Consider the following 17099-nt stretch of genomic DNA (forward strand, 5'->3'; position numbering starts at 1 on the left):
TCACATTGGGCTGTAGCTTCTGGGATTCCACCCCCTGGAAGCTCATAATTTTCCAAGCCATCAGCTTCTGGTTTCTTTGAACCCAAGAGTTCAGTTCTAAGTTTATCTCTCTCCACTCGCATTTTACTATAAGCTGCAAGGAGAACCCAGGGTACATCCTCCACATGTAGTCTGGAGATCTCCTCAGCTAAGTATTCCAAGTTGTCACTTTCAAATTCTTCCTTCCATCTGACACCAGGACTCAATTTTGCCAAATTCTCTGCCACTTTAAAACAAGGATCGCCTTTCTTCCAGTTCGCAACAACACATTGATCATTTCTGTTCAAGGCCTCGTCAGAAGTATCTTTAGAGTCCATATTTCCACAGACGGTCTCTTCAAAGCAGTTTAGGCCTTTTCTATCAAGCTCCTCACAATTCTTCCAGAATCTTCCCCTTATCCATTTAAAAAGCCACTCCAACATGTTTGGTATTTGCAAACTCAGCAGCAAAAGCACCCCACTTCTCTGGTACCAAAATCTGTTCTACTTTGCTAATGCTGCGGAATGCAAAACATCAGAGATGGATTGGCTTTTATAAAAAGGGGGTTTATTTGGATATACAGTTACAGTCTTAAGGCCATAAAGTGTCCAAGGTAACACATTAGTAATCAGGTATCGTCACTGGAGATGGCAAATGGCATCTGGAAAACCTCTGTTAGCTGGGAAGGCACGTGGCTGGTGTCTGCTCCAAATTTCTGGTTTCAAAATGGCTTTTTCTCAGGATGTTCCTCTCTAGCAAGCTTGCTCCTCTTAAAAATGTCACTCACAGCTGCACTGAGTTCCTTCACTTTGAGTCAGCTCATTTATATGACTCCACTGATCAAAGCCCACCCTGAATGTGTGGGGCCATGCCTCCATGGGAATATCTCATCAGAGTCATCACCCACAGCTGGGTGGGGTGCATTCCAAGCAAATCTAATCAGCACCAAAACATCTGCCCCACAAGACTACATCAAAGATAATGGCGTTTGGGGGACACAATACATTCAGACTGGCACAGGCTCCCTTTAGTATTTCAAGCAGGGTAGGCCTCTCTCAGCATTTGTCTGTGAAAAATTTAAGCACTCCTTCAAATTTGAAGGAGAGATTTGCTGGATAAAGAATTCTTGGCAATTTTTCTCTCTCAGAATTTTAAATATGTCATGTCACTGCCATCTTGCCTCCATGGTGGCTTCTGAGTAGTCACTACTTAGTCTTATCCCATTTCCTTTTTAAATGGAGAATGGCTTTTCTCTTGCTTCTTTCAGAATTTGCTCCTTTTCTTCAATAATTTAGAATCTGAATAGAACTTTACTTTGAGGTGAATTATTTGGATTTATTCTGTTTGGAGTTTGGTGGGCCTTTATGATTTCTGTATTTGTGTTGTTTAGAAGGTTTGGGAAGTTTTCCCCAACAATTTCTTTGAATACTCTTCCTAGACCTTTACCCTTCTCTTCTCCTTCTGGAACAACAAGTCTTATATTTGGATGTTTTATATTATGTATCATATTCCTGAGGGCCATTTTGATTTTTTTTTATTTTTCCCCATTCTTTCTTTTTTTTATTTCATTTTCTGTTTCATTGTCCTTGAGCTTGCTGATTCATTGTTTATCTTCCTCTAGTCTTGTACTATGAATATCCAGAATATTTTTAATTTGGTGAACAGATTCTTTTATTTCCATAAGATCAGTTTTTATTTACTCTTGCAATTTCTTCTTTATGCTCTTCTAGGGTCTTCTTCATGTCCTTTATATCCTGTGCCATAATCTCATTGTTTGTCTTTAGTTCTTTGATTAATTGCTCCAGGCACTGTGTCTCCTCTGATCTTTTGATTTGGGTTTTTGGATTTGGATTACCCATATTGTCTGCTTTTTTTGTATGCTTTAAAATTTTCTGTTGTTTTTGGCCTGTTTGCATTTGCTTTACTTGATAGGGTTCTTTTAGAATATATAGGATTATTAAAACACTTATCTCTAATTTGTCAGATCTACAGCATGCTGGCATACACTTTAACTAACCAGCATCTGGCATCTGCAAGCCACCTTTTCCCCTCAAGCCAGTTTTCCCAACATTTTCTTTGTGGTGATTGGTGGTCTGAATCTTGTGGAGGTCCAATTGGTGCACCAAGTTTGTGTGTGTAGTTGGTGCTTCCCACCCTGAATGTGAGGTATGTGTCTGAGTGTTTAGGAAGGGAGAGAGGCTTTAATAATCAAACCTCCCACGTGTTCCTTGAGATTTAAAGCTGTTGCAAGATTCTAAACCTTCAGCTCAGTCTCACGACAGTTTGTCTTTGTCACTGATCCACAAGTCCTTGGTATTGGTGTATGGTCCCTGGGACTTCCAAGTGGTTCCCCCTTCCAAGCCATGCCCTCCTAGGACCTCTCCTGAGGGAAGGCAGCTTTGTCACAAGTTATCCTCTTCCCCCAAGGGAATTTCTGGGCCACAGGGCCATGTAGGGTCATTCCAAGCCTGTTGAAAGAATGGCTGTATGTTGCATGTTAATTTCCCCCTTTTTGCACAGCTCTACCTTCCCAGCTCCAGGAAAATTAGCTGTGAGTGAGCAAAAGTCTATTGTCCATGGCAGATATTGGGGCATGTATGTGTTTTGCTGGAAATGCTTCCCATCACACTGGGTTTTTTGGTGCAGCTCTGGACTGTGGTACTGGCACCAGGTAGGTGTGTTCCCAGCCCTCCAGGAAGATGGCTGTTGTGGGCATCAGTATTGTCTCCTTTTGGCTATACTCTGCCTTCCTAGCTCTGAGAAAATTAGCAGCATGTGCATGAAAGTCTATCATCCATGCCAGATACTGAGGCATTCCCACAGGTTGTGGAGAAGTAGTTCCCACTGCACTTCACTGTGTGGTTCTTGCTTCTGTATCCACAGCTGCCTTTGGGTTTTTAAAACTAGCCCAACTCTATACACCAACTCATGGCTTCTGCAGGCTGCAGCATTGTTGCCAGTTATTCAGCAGATTTACTTATTCATTTCAGAATGCAGACTCCTGGTTTCACCAAGTGCATGGTCTCTGTGGATTTAGCAGATCTTGTCCAGTTGGTGCATTGCTGGAACTGGTGTTCAGGGTCACTTTCCATCTTTTATCTAGTATTTTTCATGGAGATTTTTTTTTGCCCTCTCTCTCTTAACTACCATCTTCTGGAAGTCTTTCTGCTGAATTTTTGAGGATTGAAAGATTGAGTCTTAATTCCTTAATAGCAGTCTGGGTCAGTTGACCTTCTTTGACCAATAAAACATTATCAAAAGTAATGAATTTAAGTTTAAGAGCCAATCAATGAGGACTTCATTATAACACCTTCTCTTTCTGAAATAAGAACCAGTGACATTCCATATGCAGTCAGTCTAATAGCTTGGGCATTGAATGTGGTCATATGTGGGAAGAGAATTTGAGCAAAGAATATGCACCAAAGTCATAGCTAACACAAAATTGACACATGACTGAAGTGGGAAATCTTTGTTGTCCTCAGCACCAACTTAAAATATTTTTGATTACTGCAATCTAAATAGTCTAAGCTTGCTTATATTATATCAAATGGTTTTCCAAAGCAGTTTTATCAATGTTTCCTCATATCCTTTCCTTCACATACTGTGCTAGTTTGAATGTATTGTGCCCCACAAAACTCCATTATTTTTTATGTAATCTTGTGTGGGCAGAGGTATCAGTGTTGATTGGATTGTAATTCTTTGAATGTTTCCATGGAGATGTGCCCCACCCAACTGTGAGTGATGACTCTGATGGGATAATTTCCATGGAGGTGTTACCCCACCCATTCAGGGTGAGTCTAAATTAAAACACTGGAGCCATATAAATGAACTGACAAATAGAAGGAACTCAGAGCAGCTGAGAGTGACAATCTGAAGAGGAGCTACATCCATGAGGGACACTTTGAAGAATGCACAGAAGCTGAGAGAGTAGCTATGGATGAGAGACAGTTTGAAGACAGCTGTTGAAAGCAGACACTTGCTCCAGAGAAGATAAGAGAGGACAAACACCCAAAGAGCAACATTTTTGAGGAACTGCAGCCTAGAGAGGAATGTCCTAGAAGAAAGCCATTTTGAACCAGAAAGTGGGAGCAGACACCAGCCATGTGCCTTCATGGCTAGCAGAGGTTTTCCAGACACCATTGGCCATCCTTCAGTGAAGGTACCCAATTGCTGATGGGTTACCTTGGACACTTTATGGCCTTAAGACTGTACCTGTGTAACCAAACAAACCCCCTTTAATGAAAGCTAATCCATTTCTGATGTTTTGCATTCCAGCAGCATTAGCAAAGTAGAACAGATTTTGGTACCAGAAGTGGGGTGCTGCTAAGTTTGCAAATACCAAACATGTTGTAATGGCTTTTTAAATGGATAAGGGGAAGATTCTGGAAGAACTGTGAGGGGCTTGATAGAAAAGACCTACACTAAAGAAACTATTTTTGGAAATATAGCCTCTAAAGATACTTCTGATGAGGGCTTGAGAAGAAATGATGACTATGTTGTCACAAACTGGAAGGAAGGTGATCCTTGTTTTAATGTGGCAGAGAATTTGGCAATATTGAGTCCTGATGTTGGATGGAAGGCAAAATTTGAAATCAACAACATGGAATATTTGGCTGATGAGATCTCCAAGCAAAATATTGAAGAAGTAGCCTGGCTTTTACTTGCAGCTTATAGTAAAATGCAAGAGGACAGAAATAAGCTGAGAAATAAGCTCTTGGTTTCAAAGAAACCAGAAACTGATGGCCTGAAAACTCTGGGCTTCCAGAAGGTGAAACCCCAGAAGCTACAGCCCAATGTGAGGATTTAACCAAACATGGAACCCAGCTGCCATTTCAGTACAAGCCAAAATTGGAGATGGAGTTATCCAAAAAGGATTTGTGGAAAGTCCTATTGCCTGATGGCTTTGACCCCTGTATGCTTCATGTGAAGCCAACAGAATTTTTGCAAGATCTTTATAAACAGAGCTGCTGCCAGTCTGAACTGGAGGGGACAGACAAGTAACAAATTGAATGGAAAATTTCTTCAAAGACAGAGCCATGGACATTGAGGTGTGGAGTCAAGAGGTCTTGGGCTGGGAGAGTGGAGTGGTGTACACACATGGAGTGGGTGAGTTTGCCCCAGAGGTCAAGGACGAGCCTTCCATTTCAGTGTTCTGGAAGAGTTTTGCCACCCCAGGACCCAAAAAGGGTGAAGCACATTCCCAGGGGAATGGGGAGAGCCTGGCCACAATCCAACTGTTCTGAAGGGTTTGAGCATGTGCCTTGGGGATGGAAGGGAATCTGGGTGCTGCCCCAATGATTGAGGTGGGTGGGCCAAGAATGTGGTTTCCCCAATGTGTGGATGTGTTGGAACACTAACCTCAGAATTTAGAGAGGAAAGGGCTGCTGAAAAGGCCCTTAGGATGGGTTAGAGTCCCACTCTCTCAAGCCCCAAGGATGAAACGTCATTCTGTTAATGACTCTCAGACTTTGAAATCTAATGGAATTTGTCCTGCAGGTTTTAGGAACTGTTTTGGTCCTGTTAACCCTGTTTTCCTTATGGCAATGGAAATGTTTATCTTATGAATGTCCCTTCTTTGTATCTTGGAAGCACATAACTTGTTCAAATTTTCACAGTTCCACAGCTAGAGGTGAATTATACCTTAGAACAGACCATGCCTGTAATTGATTCCGATGGGATCCTGTACTTATCTACTGTTACTGAAATGATTTATGTTTTTGTGACATTGTGGTGGGGTGAATATATTTTGCATATGGAAATATAATGTCATTTGGGGTCCATGGGGTGGAATGTTTCAGCTTGGATGTATTATGTCCCCTAAAATTCCATTATTTTTTATGTAATCTTTTGTGGGCAGAGGTATCAGTGTTGATTGGATTTTAATTCTTTGAGTGTGTCCATGGAGATGTGCCCCACCCAACTGTGGGTGATGACTCTGATTGGATAATTTCCATGGAGGTGTTACCCCACCCATTCAGGGTGGGTTTAAATTAAATCACTGGAATCATATAAATGCACTGACAAATAGAAGGAGCTCAGTGCAGCTGACAGTGACATTTTGAAGAGGAGCTACATCCAAGAGGGACACTTTGAAGAAAGCACAGAAGCTGAGGAGTAGCTATGGATGACAGACAGTTTGAAGACAACTGTTGAAAGCAGACTATTACTCCAGAGAATCTAAAAGAGGACAAACACCCTAAGAGTAAAGGTTTTGAGGAACTGAAGCCTAGAAAGGAACGTCTTTGGAGAAAGCAATTTTGAAACCAGAACATGGGGGCAGATGCAAGCCATGTGACTTACCAGCTAACAGAGGTTTTCCAGACACCATTGGCCATCCTCCAGCAAAGGTACCCAATTTGCTGATGTGTTACCTTGGATACTTTATGGCCTTAAGACTGTAACTTTGTAACCAAATAAACCCCCTTTAATAAAAGCTAATCCATTTCTGGTGTTTTGCATTCCAGCAGCATTAGCAAACTAGAACACATTCTCAACAAATATTGGTGAATCCTAATATATTTTTACCATGTACTGAATATGTAGCAGTGCCATCTGAAAACATTTTTAAATTTTCCTTCAAAATCAATGATAGAAAACACTGTCATGTGTAAAACATGACATCTGTACCTTATTTTCTTCAGAATTCCATTTTAGTGCTTAAGAGTTGCATTTATTTTTAATGGCATGTGAAATACTGTATCCTTGTGTTGGTTCTAGAGACAGTAATTATTCATATTAGAGAATCAAACTTACAAATATTTTTTCATTTTGTGTATTTTTTAGTATCCTAGTCTGCTTAAACCACATACCATGAACTGGTTTTGGCTTAAACAATGGGAATTTATTGCCCTACAGTTTTGAAGTTGAAAAATGTCTAAATCCAGGCAACATTAAGGCAATTCTTTCTTCCCAAAGACCAGCTGCCAGAGGTCCTTGGCTCCTCTGCCACATGACAAGGCACATGGCAGTGTAAGCAGCTCTCTCCTGTGTCTTCTGAGATTTTGTTTTCAACATCTTACTTCCCTGGCGTTCTCTATTTTTCTTTATTTACATTTCTTATAAAGGACTCCAGTGAGTGGTTTAAGATGCATTCTTATTGAAGTGGGTCTCATGTTAATTTAAGTACCCTCATCAAAATATCCTACTAACAATGGGTCATACCCAGAGGAATGGATTAAATTTAGGGACATGTTTTTTTGGTAAACACAGGCCCATACAACGAAGAACATATTTGTATCTTTTGGTTTTCCTCTTCCTTCTATTCTCTTCCTCCTATTACTCATCTTCTTTTCCCTTTTAAAATTTCTGTGAAGTTTCTGAAGATAAACACAAAATTATTTTAATATTGATTTATTCATGGTATTATTTAATCCACAGATTTGGTTTGTTCAGGTTTGGAGAGAGGAGTGTTTTTCCATTTGTTAGGAAAAAATGGGCTCAGTTCCCAATGTGCACATCAATTCTCTGACATCAGGGTTCCAAGAGAGAGTGATTTATTACATTTCCATTGGTAAGAAGACAGGAGCATGCTCTAAACTATTTTCACAAGTCTGAAGAGCTTATGGCTTTTATGATATTTAAACAAAGGGAGGTGGAGATAGTGACCCTGGCAGATATTGGATAGTTATGATCAATCAGAAGTGTATAAGTGCAGGCCCAAGAAGCCCTTGAGGACTGACAAAAGACAGCTGGGGTAAGTATTAGGTTACAGTTTACAATGGGTTTGTGAATCACTCAATCAACATAAGATAACAAGTAAATGAATGCAACTAAACTAAACAAAAAGGTTATAACATATAGCAAAACCAGCTAGGGCAAACATACCTACAGGTTTCAACAGTGTTGTAAATAGTTCAATTATTATAAGATACCAAGTACTGAAACTAAGCTAAACAGGCTATAAGATCTGACAAAAACAGCTGGGACAAACATATAGATACAGGTTACTACTGTTTGTAAAATGTAAGTAAAGGAATGGAAATTAGCTCTCCTAATATTTGCAGTTAACACCCTGTACTCAGAAGTTATGATCTACAGGGAAACAGAGGCTTTCCCTAAGGACACAAGAGTGGAGTCACAAGGGGAAATGGTCTAACCAGTGATGACAGCAGTTACAGGTTACAGTCTCCTCTTATTGTTCATTCCTCAACTTATTTCTGTAATAACAAAACTAAGCTTAACTATAATGCATAAGTGTCACCCCCTGGATTTTGGTTTTCTTTTCTAATCTATTTATTGTTTTTGTTTTTGGAGTAACGAAAATGTTCTAAAATAGATTATTATGATGATTTGCATAACTGAGTGATGATGCTGTGAGACATGGATTTTATAATTTGGCTGGATGATAAGTTTGTGAATTTATCTCAGTAAAATTTGCAGTTTGAAGAAAAATTCTGGACACTTAAAAAAAAGTCACCCCCTGAAAACTTACTTATTACTCAAATGTGTCCTCAAATTAGTTGAGGGATTAAATATGTAGATATTATGGGGCAGAAGAATGGAGTTGTTTTGGTTGCAGTTGAAGGTGTTTGTGAGTTTCTGGATGTTGTTCTTGGAGGGACTGTTTCCCTTGGATTTCAGTGCTCAACCAGCACAGGGATAGTCAGGAGGCTTTAAGTTTTTGAAAAATAACTTGACAAACGAATTGAAAATTATAGGTTTAAATAAAAGAAATAGAATTTTCATGATTATTTGATTTTCAAGTGACTATAACTGAGTTATATTGGAGAAATAGCTTTCTCCAGATAGAGCCTGGGGTGACAATTCCATGTAGCCAGGTGGCTTGCTTACAGTATTTATATTCCTATGGTTTTACTTAAGAACATTGTTGCTTGGGGCTTGGCATACTGTGGCAATTTGAGATACCTGGCTGAAAACTGCATAAAGGTAACATCCAGAATGACCTCCTGATTCCATTTGAAATCTCATAGCCATAGAAATTCTATTTTGTTTTATTTCTTTTAACATTATCCCTTTTGATCAAGACTTTTTTCTGAAAGAATTGCTGAATAATATTTGGTCCCTCAGCAGCAGGGAGTCCCATCACTGGGAAACATCCTATGTAAGGGAGGAAGTAGTGAGTTAATTTGCAGAGTTTGGTTTAGATAGAGAGACCGCATTTGAGTTTCAAGGAAGTTTTCATGGGTGACTTATGCATTAATTACAATTAGGTTTAGTTTTGTTGTTACAGAAAAAAGTTTTCATAAGTGCAAGTTTTAAGACTATGTGATTTATTAGCATATTTCATTTTATGAAGCAAAGTTTATATGTTCCAGAGTTTACTTTTATAGATCTGTTATATGTTTAGATGAGGAATATTCATGTTTACTAAAAGAGTGGATTTTAGATTTAGACCTTGAAAATTTCTTTGATTACAGTTTTGGTAAATTGGGATATTCTGCTGCTTGAGAGAATATCAGGACTTTGCCAGGTGTGGGTGTTTTTAATAGTTCCATGATTTTCTTCACTGATAGCTCAAGGGATCTTAAAAACACTTTAATTTCATGCCCAAAACACTCTAAAAATTATCAGCATATTACATTAACTTGTAAAGAGTATGAAGATTTCATCCTCTATTCTAAATTCCATGATAGATATAAATGAGTTAGGCTGTGCAAATTAATTGACTAGTTAGTTTAACTCAGGTATGTGCCACAAAAAATTTAAATTTGGACAAAATAAATCTCTTCTCCTTTAGTTTCACATAGAAATTAAAGTCTTAAAATGCAGATAATATCATCCTTCAACCTGTATTCTGATTCACCTTAGTCATAACCAGATTAGCTCCATTCACATACCTAATTGAATTCTGATCTTTTCCAGCTTTTGAAACAGTTGCTGTATAGAATAATGCCACTTCTGTGGTTCATCCAGAGCTGGAGAATTCCAACTCTGAATCTCAGGTGTCATATAGACACCCAAATTTCCAGGGAAATACCAGTTTACACATAAAGTACAAAAGAACTTTAAAAATTAACCATAGTAACTAACGACCAGGAAAAAAATGTGACTACTGCAAGAGCTTACAATCACTGTGTAACATTTTAGTAAAATTTTTCAAATGAAGTTATTTTCAGAAACAAAACATTTGACATTTTATATTGAGGTCATCAACCAGAGACCATAGTAGAAGTTTTTCCAGATTCACCTTTATCTGTTTACTAGGGTTATGTTAATTAAGAGGTGGATAATAACATATATTTGCATTCATTCTCTTTTGAAGCCCATTTTTGTTGAAGATGAAGTTCTGACCTATAGCTGTTCACAGGCACTTTCAGAGAAGCATCAGATTAATATGATGTAACTGACAAAGAAATGTGGTTCTTTCTGTGAAATGTAACACATGTTGAAATTACTAAACCCATGACTAGCAACACTATACTGCTGTCTAATATCATGCTGATCAGAATCAGGATATAACATGGGCAATGAGAATATTAACAAGAATCTAGGAATTTTATCCAATTTTTAAATATTTATATGAATATTTTATCTATAAAAATTTAATCAACTGAAGTTTAAAATATCCTTATTAATTTTTATAATATTTCTTATGCAACTTATAACATATCAAATTACCTTAACTATTTTAGCATCTCACTTTTTATAAGATGATAGAACAGTCCTTTGCAACAGTTTGAAATAAAAGGATATCTTTCAGGGTTTGATTTTGGGATGGCAAAATGGCAAAATTTTTCAGATTTGAACATTATGCTAAACAGGAGAATGAATCACTTTGAAATAATATTTGTCTCCCTTTTTAACCAAAGTCATGTTAAAAGAGTAAAATAGGAATTAATATGATTGTAAGAGAAGACTTAGCTCCTTAAAGTGAGAAGACTTGTCTTCTAAAACAATAAGAATGATAAAGTCAGCATAAACATCAATGAATATATTATTCTGATGTGGCATAGAATCTTTTCTAGGCAGAATACTTAAATGGCTAAGAAAAACTTTTTTATAACTTCTCACTAAGAGCTTATTAATAAACCAAGAAAATTTTATTTTAACAGAGAGAAAACCAAATTCCAGTTTTGCATGAATACAGGGTTTGATAAAAAGGCTTTTAAAATATTATAAATAAGCTTATCAAATACTATTCAGCCTTGATCACAATGAATAAAATTTATTTTTACAAACTCTTCACAACCTTCCATATCTACAGAGGCATTGTATTACAAATTCTTGCTTTCCATTCTGTAAAAAGCAGTCATTTTATTTTAAGGCAAAACTATACCCCTCTTCCTTAACAAGGATGCCGTGCATACTTTACATACCTGCATACCTTAAATTACCAAAAAGATAGTTGAACTGTCTCCAAATATATAAAACAATTGTCCCTAAAATAAAGTTTTTGAAATTCATAAATTAGTTTTTAGGTATAAATTTATATTATTCATCTTATAATAGTCAGTGTTTTACTATTCTTTTTAATAGAGTTGTTTTGTTTAAAAGCCATGGGCATAGAAATAGGACTAGCATTTTTTTGCTACAATTTTGCAACTGTATCTGCCAGTGTTTTCCTCTGTCCTTGCCTAAGAATGATGAGGACTTTTAATTATGTCCAAAACTTTTGGTGACAGTATAGCATATAGCAATTTCTTAACAAAAGAGCTCTTTTAATTTTTACAGCTTTGGAGGTTTAAAAAAACCTCTTTGTTTCTATAACCTCCCCAAATTATAAACTCCCTCAAAGGCATACTGTCTATCAAGTTAAGGAAAATATATTATAATTATTTAACTTGTCTTAAACATAATCCAAGAAAACTTTTCCATAGCTGTCAAGTATATTTTCTTTAACCTACTGGAGCTTTAGAAATTTCTCAATCAGATTTATTTAATTACCCCATCCCAAAACTATTGATATTTTTAAATAACTGGCTTGCAGCAGCCACTGTTGTAAAGATATTAACAGAAAAAAACATATAAATTGGTGAATTCCTCATAACTGTACAACTCTGTATCCCCTACATGCCAACCATGCAAAGCATGGCTTATTCTGCAACAACTCCCTTGTGCATGATAGCCCCACTCTCCAGGCCCAGTATAAAGAATTCCAAACCATACCTTACACCTCCACCATCTTTCTTCACCCCACCCTTCCCTCATATCTGCCCTGACTGGTTTGCTCACTCAAGGTAAGGGGCTTATTTTGGTTTGCTGAAGGAGCCATGGGTTGGCTTTTATAATAGTGGTTTATTAACTTACAGTTTGCAGTTCTTAGGCCATTAAAATATACCATCAACAGGAGGAAAACTGGACTCTGAAAAAATACACTTCTGTCTTCATGGGACCAGCACACCTCTGTCACATGGGAAGACACATGGCTGGTAACTGCTGGTCCTTCTTTCCTGGATTTTATTGCTTTCAGCTTCTGGCTTCAATGGCTTCCCCTATGCTTTCTGTGGGTCTTCTCTTAACTTCTTTTGGACTTTTCTCTTTGACCTTCTCTTAATTTTATCTTTTATTTTCTGTGTTTGTTTTATCCTCTTAGAAAGGATTCCAGTAAGAGGACTAAGACCCAACTTGAATGGGGTGGCTCACATCTCAATTGAAATAACCTAATCAAAGTGTCCCACCCAAAACTGGCCTATAATCACAGCAATGGATTAAAGGAACATGATCCTTTCTGGGGTCTATACAGCCTCCAAAATACCAAAGGGCTTAGTCCACCCAGTTTTAAGGAAGGCATAAAATGGTAGAGCCATTAAGGAGAAACATAACTAGGAATTAAATTTTTATGATATCCTGCTCTCATTTTTAATTGTTTCTATCAGATCTAGTTAGCCTAAGTATATGGCATGGACCGTTGGAAAACTCTATCATTTCCTGGGGCAGCTCTAGCAGGTACATTGAAAGGCACTTTGTTTCTTAGAATTCAAAATAACTGCTTTTGCAAAGCTCCAGACCATTTCTTCTTAATGTCCAGGTTGCTTATAGTAATTAAAAGTACTAACACCCTGAACTCTGGTTCATAGATGGTTTGTTGGGGCATATTTAGTTGCAGAGGAGTATTTTTGGTAGGTTCTTTCTGCATCTATCATATGCTGAGTGTTCACTTATGAACCCTTCATTCTGTTGCATGTTTACTTGTCCTTTCATTCCCTTATGACACAATATTTACTTATTATTATTTTATAGAAAGACAATATCTGTGTAAGAAATCCTTTTAACTATTTCATATGATTTTAGGGCCTTTTCAATTATTGCAGTAGAAAATATATAGAAATTTTTATTCAGGTGTCAATTAGTAAATTAATATAATTGACATAATTATACTATTAAGTCTTCCAACCCATAAATATAATTTATCTTTCCATTAATTTAGCCATTTTGCAACTTTCAAATAAACTTTAAATTTTGTCACAAAATATAGAAAATCTCAGCCGCATGTATATTTCATTCTGCTGTGAATTATTTTAACATTTTCTATATATTGTTACTATTTTATAAATGTTTCATATTTCCATGTTGATATTTTGAATCAAATTGTCTTCAATCCTGATTCAAATAAGATTCTCACTATAGTTCCACAGGGTTTTTCTTTTATTTACCTTAATCAAATTTATATGTGTTAATGCAAGTGTTACTCCATTTATACTTGTATTTATTTCATTTTCCTTGTCTTGCTTCACTTGACTGCCTAGTGAAGCTGAGGAGAGTAGTCCTATTTCTCTAGTTCCCTATCAGTGGATGCTTCCATCATACATATTTTAAGAGATATGATGTTCAAATTAGGAGAATAGTTTTAATTCAGTTTTATTGAGATATATTCACATACCTTACAGTCATCCACAAGTGTACATTCAGTTGTTCACAGTACCATCATATATTGTGTATTCATCACCAAAATCAATTTTTAAACATTTTCATTACTCAAAAAAATAAAACTAAGGAAAAATACCCAGAACATCTCATCCCCCCAACACCCCAAATATTCATACACTTTTTGTCTCCATTTTTCTACTCATCTCACAAGCATTGGGTACTACCAATTTGAAAGGCTGAGCCCTTGATCATGGGACTTGACCTTATTAAGTTTGTTGATGCAAAGGAGAGGCTATGTCTACTTAAAGTGGTGCCTTAGAGTGACTGCCAGGTAAACTCTCTTGTTGCTCAGATGTGGATTCTCTCTCTAAGCTAACTCTGCAGGTAAAAATCACTGCATTCCCCTGTACATGGAACGTGACTACCAGAGTTGCCTGGCAACATGGGATATGAAATCACAGGGATGAGATTGACCCTTGCATCATGGGATTGAGAAAGATTTCTTGGACCAAAAGGTGGAAAACAAATGAAACAAAATAAAGTTTCAGTGGCTGAGAGATCTCGAAGTCAAGAGGTCATTCTGGAGGTTGCTCTTATAAATTATATACATACCCCTTTTCAGTTTTCAGGGTATTGGAATAGCTGGAGGGAACTAGCCAAAACTGTTGAACTGCAACCCAGTAGCCTTTATTCTAGAAGACGATTGTATAACTATATACCTTATACCGTGTGACCACGTGATTGTGAAAACTTTGTGGATCCCACTCCCTTTATACAGTATGTAGAGAGATGAATAGAAAAATGAGGACAAACAAAAATGATTAATAGGGAGGGAGGGGTTATAAGATGTTGTGGGTGTTCTTTTTTACTTTAATTCTTATTCTTTTTTTGTATGTGGTAAGAAAATGTTCAAAACTTAATTGTGGTGATGAATGCACAACTATATAATGGTACTGTAAACAATTGTACACCATGGATGATTGGTATGTGAATATATCTCAATAAAACATATTTTAAAAAAATGAACATATCATCCTTTGATCTCACAGAAAATTTGAAGTTTTAAAACACAGTTAGTATCATCTTTTACCTTTTAGGCTGACTTGCCTTATTCCTAACCAGAACTGCTTCATCTGTATCTATAATTGAATTCTGAAATCTTTCAGTTTTTTTAACAGTTACTGTACAGGATAATACTGACATCCATAGCTGTCAAACTCCAGCTCTGAGTCTCAGGTGTCATACAGATACTCAAAGTCCTGAGGACAGACCTGGTTTTACACAAAGAGCTCAGCAGCTCAGAATTTAGACATAACTGTTACAACTCAGAAGTAGATGTAACTGCTGTAAAAGCTTACAATCTAGGGAAATTTACAGTAAGCCTTCCCCTGATACATGTGCTGCAAGATTCAATCTCAGCATTTGCACATTATGGTTAGTTTCTATTAGTGAGGCATTATTATGTTTGTTTGTTTCTAGCATATTTCACTCAAATATTGTCCTCAAGATCCATCCACCTAGTTGCATGCCTCACAACTTTCTATTGTATGCATGCACCACAGTCCACCATTCAATTCATGGATTGATGTACCCTTAGGCCACTTGCATCCATTGCAAACCATGAAAAATGCTGCCATAAACACCAGTGTACAAATGTCCCTTCCTATACTGACTCTCCGTTCTTTCAAATATATACCCAATAATGAGGTTGCTGGATCTTATGGCAACCCCATGCTTAGCTTCTTGTTTAATCACCACAGGGCTTTCCAGATGGGCTGTACCATGCTACTTCTTCACCAACAGCGAATAGGTACATCTCACTCTCCATGTTTTCGTCATCACTTGTATCCCTTTGTTTATTTCCCATGCAATTTTATAGTGATAAATTCACACCATACAATCATCCATGGTGTATAATCAATTGCTCACAGTATTATCATACAGTTGTGCATTCATCACCACAATAAGCCCTTGAAACATTCATTAACCCAAAAATAAATTAAAATAGGAATAATAGAAAGCATAAAACAAAAAATAAAAATTACATTAAATTAAATTAGAAGGCCAGACAACAAAACCACCACAGTGAATCCCATACTGCTCCCTTCTATCCCCTTTTTGTAAACATTCAGCTGTATTACTTTTGTTACAATTAATAGAAGCATATTACAATTTTACTCTCTACTATATACTCTAGTTTTCCTTGACTATATTTTTCCCCAATACCATCCCATTTTCAACTCCTTGAAAAGTTGCAATTCATTTGTTCTCCCACATGTAAAGATAGTTTTATATTTGTCCTTTTAATCACCATCATTGACCATTCTAGATTTCACTAAGTTATACAGTCCCAGTGTTTATCTTCTATCTTTTCTTTTGCTGGCATATATGACCCTAGCTCTCTCTTTCAAATTTACTCACAACAATCTTTGGTGAACTTGCAATATCATCACACATTACTTTGCTATCCATTTCTGGGTTTATGAAATCAATCCTGTTGAGCATAATACACTCATTCAGCATCAAATGTCTTATCTCTGCCCCCTTTCTATCTCCTGATATCCTGTGTTCTCTGCTTTAATTCTACAAGTTTGTTCATTAATGTTAGTTCATATTAGTGAGACCATAAATTACTTATTCTTTTATTTTTGGCTAATTTCACCCAACATAACATCCTCAAGGTTCATCTACATTGTTATATGTTCTGTGACTTTATTCAGTCTTACAGCTGCATAATACTCTCATTATATGTGTACAGTACAGTTTGTTTATTCACTCATCTGTTGATGGACATTTGGGCTCTTCCCATCTCTTGACAATCATGAATAATGCCTCTATAAACATCAGTTTACAAATGTCTGTTAGTTTCTTAGCTTTGATTTCCTCTGAGTATATACTCAGTAATGGAATTGCTGGATCATATGGCCATTCTACATTTAGTTTCCAGAGGAAACACCACACTGCCTTACAGAGTAGCTGTACCATTCTACATTCCCTGAAACAGTGAATAAGTGTGCCTCTTTCACCACATCTTCTCCAGCACTTGTAGTTTTCTACTTTTTATAATGTCCATACAGTGAGATGATATCTCACTGTAGTTTTGATTTGCATTTCCCTAATAGCCAGTGGAGTTGAGCATCTATTCATATGTTTTAAAGTTATTTGTAATTCCTGTACATAAAAGTGCCTGTCCACCCCCAGATCCATGGCTGATTGATCTTTGATAAGGCCCCCACAGCCACTGAACTGGGACATAACAGACTTTTCAACAAATGGGGCTGGGAGACTTGGACATCCATATCCAAAAGAATGAA

This window comes from Choloepus didactylus, assembly GCF_015220235.1.
Source record: "Choloepus didactylus isolate mChoDid1 chromosome 11 unlocalized genomic scaffold, mChoDid1.pri SUPER_11_unloc4, whole genome shotgun sequence".
Classification (NCBI taxonomy): Eukaryota; Metazoa; Chordata; class Mammalia; order Pilosa; family Megalonychidae; genus Choloepus; species Choloepus didactylus.